The sequence below is a fragment of the Herpailurus yagouaroundi genome, unplaced genomic scaffold (assembly GCF_014898765.1).
Source record: "Herpailurus yagouaroundi ecotype Mexico unplaced genomic scaffold, PumYag 140, whole genome shotgun sequence".
Taxonomy (NCBI): domain Eukaryota; kingdom Metazoa; phylum Chordata; class Mammalia; order Carnivora; family Felidae; genus Herpailurus; species Herpailurus yagouaroundi.
The window spans coordinates 17,392,630-17,401,206 of NW_024412395.1; the positions used below are offsets into that span (position 1 = coordinate 17,392,630).

At 42.8% G+C, this 8,577-nt stretch overlaps 2 long non-coding RNA genes across 2 annotated transcripts in view; one reads left to right on the forward strand and one right to left on the reverse strand.

The window, feature by feature from the left end:
- LOC121030473 (uncharacterized) overlaps positions 1–8,577 on the forward strand; it is a 41,493-nt gene that overhangs the window by 23,245 nt on the left and 9,671 nt on the right. The window lies entirely within an intron of this gene.
- On the reverse strand, positions 100–565 carry LOC121030474 (uncharacterized). The gene is made up of 2 exons (XR_005790238.1): positions 509–565; positions 100–165 (listed from the first exon to the last, which is right to left on the reverse strand). It is a non-coding gene; the product is annotated as an uncharacterized LOC121030474 (long non-coding RNA).

Genomic DNA, 8,577 nt, shown 5'->3' on the forward strand with positions numbered 1-8,577 from the left:
TGGCATGGACGAAGTTTCCACACAGTCTGGCCATTGCTTGAGATCCACAAATGTTTAGAAACTTAACTGTTTTGTTCTAAAACTTACCTTTTTTTTTTAATCTGTTAATACTCTATGCATATGTCCTCTGAATTTTTGCTTATATTACTATGTTGAGTCTAAACACTGTAAAAAGGTTAAAAACAAAAAAATGAACAGATGTTTCATGAGCTGCTGGTAATCAGTAGCTGAACTCGTACTTGTTTATTTCTTCTGTAGCTATTTTCTTTTTTTTAATGTTTGTTTATTTTTGAGACAGAGAGAGAGAGAGTGAGTGCGTCCATGAGCGGGGGAGGGAAGAGAGAGAGGTAACAGAATCAAAAGCAGGCTCCAGGCTCTGAGCTGTCAGCACAGAGCCTGACACAGGGCTTGAACTCACGGACTGTGAAATTATGACCTGAGCTAAAGTTGGACACTTAAACGACTGAGCCACCCAGGCACCCCTTCTGTAGCTATTTTCAAATTTTACCTGCAGCTGCCAGCTGATTCTTCTTTGCCACCAGTTCACAGTGTCATTTTCAGCTTCCTAAGATGGGAAAGATATATACACAGTCAGGACCAACGTCCAGAAATTCTCCCTTTGTACCTCCCAGCACTCTTGAAGGCCTATGCAAATATCCCTTCCCCCACATCTCCCATAAATGCACAGACTGACAACACAATCAGAGAAATGAAGTGAACACCCCATTTAAGTTAAAGAAAATTCAACTTCTGTCTGCTGCCACAACTCTGCTATCAGAACTCTTTCTAGTTCTCTGTTTCCTCTCCTTTATCATAAAGTCATCAAGTAACATTGCACTTTGTGCCTTCCCAGAGTTGGTCTTTTGTTTGAGATGGTGAAGACTCATTTCATCAATGTGAAAAACCATGTCTGACCAACTGTACCCATTAGGATGAAGCAGGGGATCATCACTAGTCTTATACCTCCCATGGGGAGACCTGATTCTCAGTCCAAAAGTTGTACCGTGACACAATCACCCTGAAAGATGACCTTCCAGGATATGGCTTCACCAACATTGCAGCTCACTCCCAGACATTGCTAGAGTTCAGGACTACAATCCCTGCCTCCACCTTCACCTATCCTGGTGGAGAAAAAGGCCAATCTTTGCAGTAACATCTCCTGAAGTACAACCTGATATGAATGGTCACACAGTGTGCGTTTACTTCCTGGAAACAGATTTCAGATGGAAAACTCTCAACTTCATAGAACCAAATCTACTTTAAAAAGACTGATTCCATTGATAGTGAAAGCAGCAACAGGCAATGCTTGGCAAGGCTGGTTTGCTGTGTTGCCCTCAGACTATTTTGTTTGTGGTGTTGATCTGGTTTCAACTTGACACTTGATGTACTCAAGAATCACATGCAAAATTGAAAGTCTCTTAGAAACGGACACAAAAGCACTAGACAGAGAAAGGCACAAGCATTTACTTCTGGCCTCTCAGGGAGTCCTTCAGCAAATGTTTTCTGGAGTGGGTGTCATGTAGTGGCTCTGTTGTAAGGGGCTGGAGAGAGAGAGGTGGTCAGGGTGCTGCACCCACTCACATAAAGAGCTTATGAATTAACAAAAACAAGATGCGACACAGAGCAGGCCCTAACCCCAGGTGTGGGAAGGACTAACATAAAGCTGAGTCTCCAGGGAAGAGAAGGAAGACTTCACTTTCCAACATGAATGAGGGACTCTAAAGTCCCTGATCTCCTCTTGAGAACAAAAGGAAATCTGTACAAAGGAGGAAGCATGTGAGTGAATGAACCAAATATCTAACAACTCCACAAAGACACACAAGACCAAGAAGGAGAAGAAGGAAACCCAGGACAAAGCCAGCCTGGCAGTTGGACCCAATCTCCCTAGGACTCATCATTGATTTGGGGGGGGGGGGGCATACATCTGAACAGCAAAGAAGCTGAACAACTTTATGGGCACAGACTTAGAAGTAAACAAGTGTAGTTCAGGGGCGGCCAGCAAAGATGAGCCCTAGTGAAGCTGCAGACTTTGATCAAGACTCAGAAGAGTTACACTTAAAAACTCAGGGGACAGGAAACAACTTCTCTTTCTTAGGGATTGGGCCTACAGTGAATAATCTCACTGGCAGAATGGATGCAGGGATCCAGTACTGCTGGCATCCCTACCCACTTTCCAGAAAGCAACATCTATTGTTTCTGCAGCAAGATAATTCAGTTTTTTCCCCACACATATTTGACCCATGTCTGGTCCTGAACAAAAATGACCTAATTGCTGGATGACAAAACAGTGTGATGGGATTGAAACCTACAGGACAATCCAGAGTACCTTCCCTCTTCCACCCCCAAATACATGACACAATGTGTGACAAGCACTTAGGACAGAAAGGAAAATGCAGGTTATGTTACAGAAAGCAAGGTATGAAGGGCAGGCCCAATTCTACTGACTGCATTTGGCAAAAACACTCTGGACCCAGTTCCAAAAGAAATAGAATTATCTCTACTGTCTGCCACATTCTTTCATACAATGCAGTCCTTGTGACAGTTCTCACATGAACATCTTACTTTTCTGTAGCCACTTTTCTTTGTTCATAGAATTCTTCCAGGTTATGTGCTTTTTCCTTCAGCTGTTTGACTTTTGGTTCCTTTGTGGCTTTCACAGACCTCAATGCATGACACTTGTCTTCCAGGGTCTTTTTATTTTCTGTAAACAAACAAACAAACAAACAAACAAAAAAGGTATTTTCTTTATAAATGTGCACATGACCTGCGTCTTGATTTTGGTGAGACAGAAAAAGGGCAAGAACCATGAAGGTATGAAGGTATTCTTTCCCTTTCCAATGCAAAGTCATTGCCACCATATGGGGATTTCTCCCCAAAAGAAAATATACCTTCCAGTTGACAGTTATTGGACCTCAAGGCTCTTAGCTCTACATCCTCAAATTCAACATTTGCATCTTGTAGTTAAGACAGATATGAGAAAAGACTTTCATAGAAAACTGATTGCACAATTTGAGTGTACCTCACACAGCAGGATTGTGCATTACAATAAACAAAGACCTTGAGGCATAAATATAACTAGAAGACAAAGATGGTGGAAAATAGTTCATGTCTTAAAAGTCATAAATGGCTTTCTCAGTGGTATACAAATGTGTGTGTGTGTGTACACACACACACACACACACACACACACACACACACACACGTGTGTGTATCCCCTTCCCCCATTCATGTTGAAAATTCACTGTTCAACATTAGGAGAGAAAGAGACTATGGAGCACCTGGGTGGCTCAGTCAGCTGAGCATAAGACTCTTGATTTTGGGTCAGGTCATGATTCTAGGCTCATGCAATCCAGACCTGTGTTGGGCTGCACACACACTGAGTGTGGATCCTGCTTAAGATTCTCTCTTTCCCTCTGCCCCTCTTCCCAATTCACATGCCCTCTTTCACTAAAATTTAAAAAAAAATTCATAAAGAATTATTTAAAAATATTTTTTTTAAGTAAAGGATTATACACTGTGGCTATCACCCTTTCTCTCCCAACTATATTTGGGTATTTTCTACATATCTTGGAGGGCAGAATTGAATGATGTGATAATTACCTAGTTGTGAAAATAAAAGATAACACCTAGTCCTTGAAATAGCAAAACTCATCTTGGTGGTCCTAGTGAAATTCCAGCTCATTGTTCAGAAAGAGGTTTGGCTCCCAGAGGCCCACTCTCTACTGTGGTAAACGGCAAGCAAATATGCTGTGCTCACTTCACCCAATGAACAAAAAGCCTCCAAAGCCAAATTACAGTAAAACTCAGCAGCCAACTCTTACCACTTCCTGATTCTTCACATTCCTCTCTCTCTCTCTCTGAGTTTGCAAGGTAGCAAGTGCACTTTGAAGGGTATCATTTAAATTTTCATTAAAGTGGGTCCCTGGGTGGCTCAGTCAGTTAAGCATCTGACTTCAGCTCAGGTTGTCATCTCATGGTTTGGGAGTTTGAGCCCTGTGTCGGACTCTGTGCTGACAATTCAGAGCCTGGAGCCTGTTTTGGATTCTGTGTTTCCCTCTCTCTCTATACCCTCCCCTGCTTGTGCTCTGTCTCTCTCTCTCAAAAAATTAATAAACACTATTTTTTAAAAATTTCATTAAAGTGCTCCACTATTTTGATGTTCTCCTTCAACAAAACATGTTTAATGAGTAATAATAGTTCGTTACTTTTACTTGTGTTTTTAGAATGCAATCCAGGCAAAGAAGGGATTCTTACCATCAATTTAAGAGCTTCATCAGAGAGAAATTTACTTTCTCTCTTAGTTTCCTGAAGACACTTCCTTAATTCATTGTTGTGTAAAACACGAAAAAGGGATCAGAATTAAAAAAAAAAAAGCATAATGCTAGATAAACCTATCTTCTAATGTGTGACTCCTTTCACAAATAAAGAGGTAGCTCTTTACATTTGTGAAGCTTGTCTTGAATTGGTACTGTTTATAGAACACATGAAATAGGTCAGTAGGATGATCTACCAGAGTGGAAGTAACCACAATGAAATCACAAAAAAATATTTTTTTTTTTTTGAAAGGGCAATGCTACCTGCTGTTCCCAAATGGATATTTCTTCAGCAAGTGAAGTTCTCTGTTTTCTTTCTTAAAAGTATTGACCTTCTCAGTTATTTGCTGTAAACTAACTAAAAGGAGATAACACATTTTCTAAGGTTGTTACCAAACCAGTGACATCGAATAATCCCAGTGTATTAGCAGCACAGATACATGATCTGACAGGTGGGTGTAACTAACATTTTAGCTTTCCTGTTGTGCCTGAAGAAATCAAGTTTTAGCACATTCTAAACCTAAGAAAACCTTATTTCAATGAGATTCCTATTTAAGATATTGTCCAAAATGGAGAAACACAATAAAATGTCTTCTAATTTCTCTCCCATCTGGAAGCATCCTTCTTGGAAAATTCAATCACTTCAAATACTTATGTCACCACCAGAGATGAAACAGAAAAATCAAATCCTATCAACTTACATTTCTCTCTTCCAAGTATTAAGGTACATAGATAGGTCCCTGCAAATAAAGGAACAAACAAAAACAAAAAACCATCATTTAGTCTTGATTTGAGCCACTTACACCCCCAGGTGCTATTTGGAATTCCACACAAGGAAAGCTCAAACCGCTGACTGATTGACTCCTCAAAGGCCTTGGATGACTTCCTGCTGCTCACAGATTGCCGTTCATGAACCCGAGGCTGGGGGCCCTGGAGGACAAGGTCTTTGGAATCAAACATACGGGTACCATCTCAGCTTTACACTTAGTGGCCGGAGGCTCTGGATTAATGGCAATTCCTAGAAGACAAACTTTTTTCATCCCAACGTGAGAATGTTACCCTCCAATCTTACAGGAATATTATTCAACACACACGAAGGACCCAATTACAGGCAACACATGTAAGCTCTAGAACAGACTCCTCTAACAGGGATTATTTCTGTCATCTGACCATAAAGTGCAAGCTTCTCTTCTGTTGGCCCAGTGTGAGAACTCTCATGCTCTGAGATCACTCTTCCCCGCCACCACTGCTGCATTCAAAGGGATGAACACCAGCCTTTGAGGGCTTGCTAAGTGTCAGGCATCCACCCTGGCTGTCAACAGACAGCACCACAGAATCACCACAGTCTATTAAGCCCATGCAGAATACATTACCCCCATTTGTAACAATTTCATTTCCACTCATTCTCCCCTGGCATGAATGGCTCCCTCCACCTCAGACTCAAAACCATAGTTTAAAACTCTCTTGTGACACACACCCTGCCTGGCAATATCTGGCTTCGTCTCTAAGCTTAGGCTTCTTGATAGGCTTGTAGATAGAGTGTTTTCTCATTCTCACATTTCACCAAGAACCAGGTCATAGCAAAGTACTCACTCCAAACCTCAAGCTCATATCATCACTTGTTTCCTAACCATTTCTATGTAAAATTACACTCATTTCATTCCCTCTACTCTGGTGACATGTTCCTCCTCCTGATGTCTTAAGAGATGGCAACTCCCTCCACATTATTACGTAGGCTCCAAACAGGGAAGAGAAAGATGAATTTCAAGAGTTAACAAGTCAATTAGACATCAGAAGTCACCATATTTATCCTTAGGTGAATTAAAACGCACATCAAGGGGCACCTGGGTGGCTCAGTTGGTTGCATGTCTGACCTTGGCTCAGGTCATGATCCCACGGTTCATGGGTTCTACCATCCCATCGGCCTCTGTGGTGATAAGTAGGAGCCTGGAGCCCACTTTGGACTCTGTGTCTCCCTCCCCCACTCACACTCTGTCTCACTCAAACATTTAAAAAAAAAAAAAACCCATCAAACACCAGTACTGAGAAAATATTGCAAAGAAAACTAAAGCTTAAATTCTTACCGTGATATTCTTGAGGCTCTAAGAGGGGAAAAAACAAAATTAAATTTGTTGTCAAAACATATTATTAGTAAAAACCTATAGTTCCTGATAAATAACAAAATAGTAAGTAATCCAATGAAATTACAATAATTTTATTTTGCATAATTAATTTACAGCAAGAAGTTGCTGCAGCCAGGATCAAAGAGGTAGGTTGCCTGTTTTCTCCTGTAGGATTTTGATGGTTTCCTGTCTTACATTAGATCTTTCATCCATTTTGAGTGTGTGTGTGTTTCAGAACATGGTCCACGTTCATTCTTCTCACTGTCCAGTTTTCCCAGTACCACTTGCTGAAGAGACTTTTTTTTCCATTGGATATTCTTTCTTGCTTTGTCAAAGATTAGTTGGCCATATGTTTGAGGGTCTGCTTCTGGGTTCCCTATTCTGTTCCACTGATCCATGTGTCTGTTTTTGTGCCCATACCACACTGTCTTGATGATTGCAGCTTTGTAATATACCATGAAGTCCAGAATTGTGATGTCTCCAGCTTTGTTTTTCTTTTTCAACATTACTTTGGCTATTCAGGGTCTTTCTCTGCTGTCCCCTATGCTTTTTCCAAGCCCAGCGATTAATTTTATGACTATTATTCTAAATTCTTGTTCTGTTATATTGCTTAAATCGTTTTTGATAAATTCATTAGCTGTTGCTACTTCCTGGAGTTTCTTTTGAGGAGAATTCTTCCGTTTCATCATTTTGGGTAGTCCCTGCGGTTGCTCCAAACTGCAGGGCACTTCCCCTGTGTTGTCCGGAGTAGCTTGTGTTGATGGGCGGGATGGCAGTCAGACCTGATGTCTGCCCCCAGCTCACCACTGGGGCCACAGTCAGACTGGTGTGTACCTTATCTTCCCCTCTCCCAGGGAAAGGACTCACTGTGGAGTGGTGTGGCCCCTGTCTGGGCTACTTGCACACTGCCAGGCTTGTGGTGCTGCTTCGTGGGGATCTGGCATTTTAGCCGGGGTGGATCCACAAGATGCACAGGGGCGGGAGAGGGAGACTCAGCTCACTTTGCCTTTGGTGGTCTGCTTCTGGAGGGGCCCTGTGGCACCGGGAGGGAGGCAGACCCATCGGAGGGATGGATCCACAAGAAGCACAGTGTTGGATGTTTGCGCAGTGCAAGCAAGTTCCAGGATGGGAACTGGTTCCCTTTGGGATTTTGGCTAGGGGATGGGCGAGGGAGATGGCGCTGGCTAGCGCCTTTGTTCCCCGCCAAGCTGAGCTCTGGCCTCTGGGGCTCAACAACTCTCCCTTCCATTGTCCTTTAGCCCTCCTGCTCTCCCAGCAGAGCTGCTGACTTATAACATTCCAGATGTTAAGTCCCGCTGGCTGTCAGAACTCATGCAGTCTGGCCCCCTCCGCTTTTGCAAGCCAGACTCGGGGGCTCTGCCTTGCCAGGCAGGCTGCCCCTCCACCGCCCCGGCTCCCTCCTGCCAGTCTGTGTAGCACACACGACCTCTCCGCCCTTCCTACCCTCTTCTGTGGGCCTCTTGTCTACGCTTGGCTCTGGAGAGTCTGTTCTGCTAGTCTCCTGGCATTTTTCTGGGTTATTTAGGCAGATGTGGGTGGAATCTAAGCAATCAGCAGGACACAGTGAGCCCAGTGTCCTCCTATACCACCATCTTCCATGATCTCTCTCTTCCTGACAGCTGATGTTTAAAAAAAGAGCAAAAAGTGCTCTCAGACGTCAGTCACGCCTGACAAATTCTAGCTCAATCAAATCTAGGCATGACCCAGTTTTGACACCATTAACTTATTTCCCCATTCTAAAGTTTTAAGGGATGATGAAAGGCTGAGGCCAGCCCTAAACTCCTGCCAGGATATTGGAATATCATCATGCTATCAAAAAGCCACTTAGGAAACTCTGAGCTTCCCTGTGTCACCCAGCCCCATGGGCAGGGGAAATGAAAAGGAATATGAACACACCAAATACTTAATATGTGTGTTTCTTTGTGAAGGCAAGTTTTCTACAGTGGCAGGGAGAGGGGCAAATACTCATTTAGAAATAAATTCCAAAGTATTCTGTTCTTCCAGAAAAGATCTGCCCTCAAAAGGAACTAAGAGCCTAACTGGGGATTTCCCAAAGAGTAAGCAATACAGGTGAGGGAAAATACTCAACTCCAGGGCTCTCTCCTTCCTGTCTCACCTGG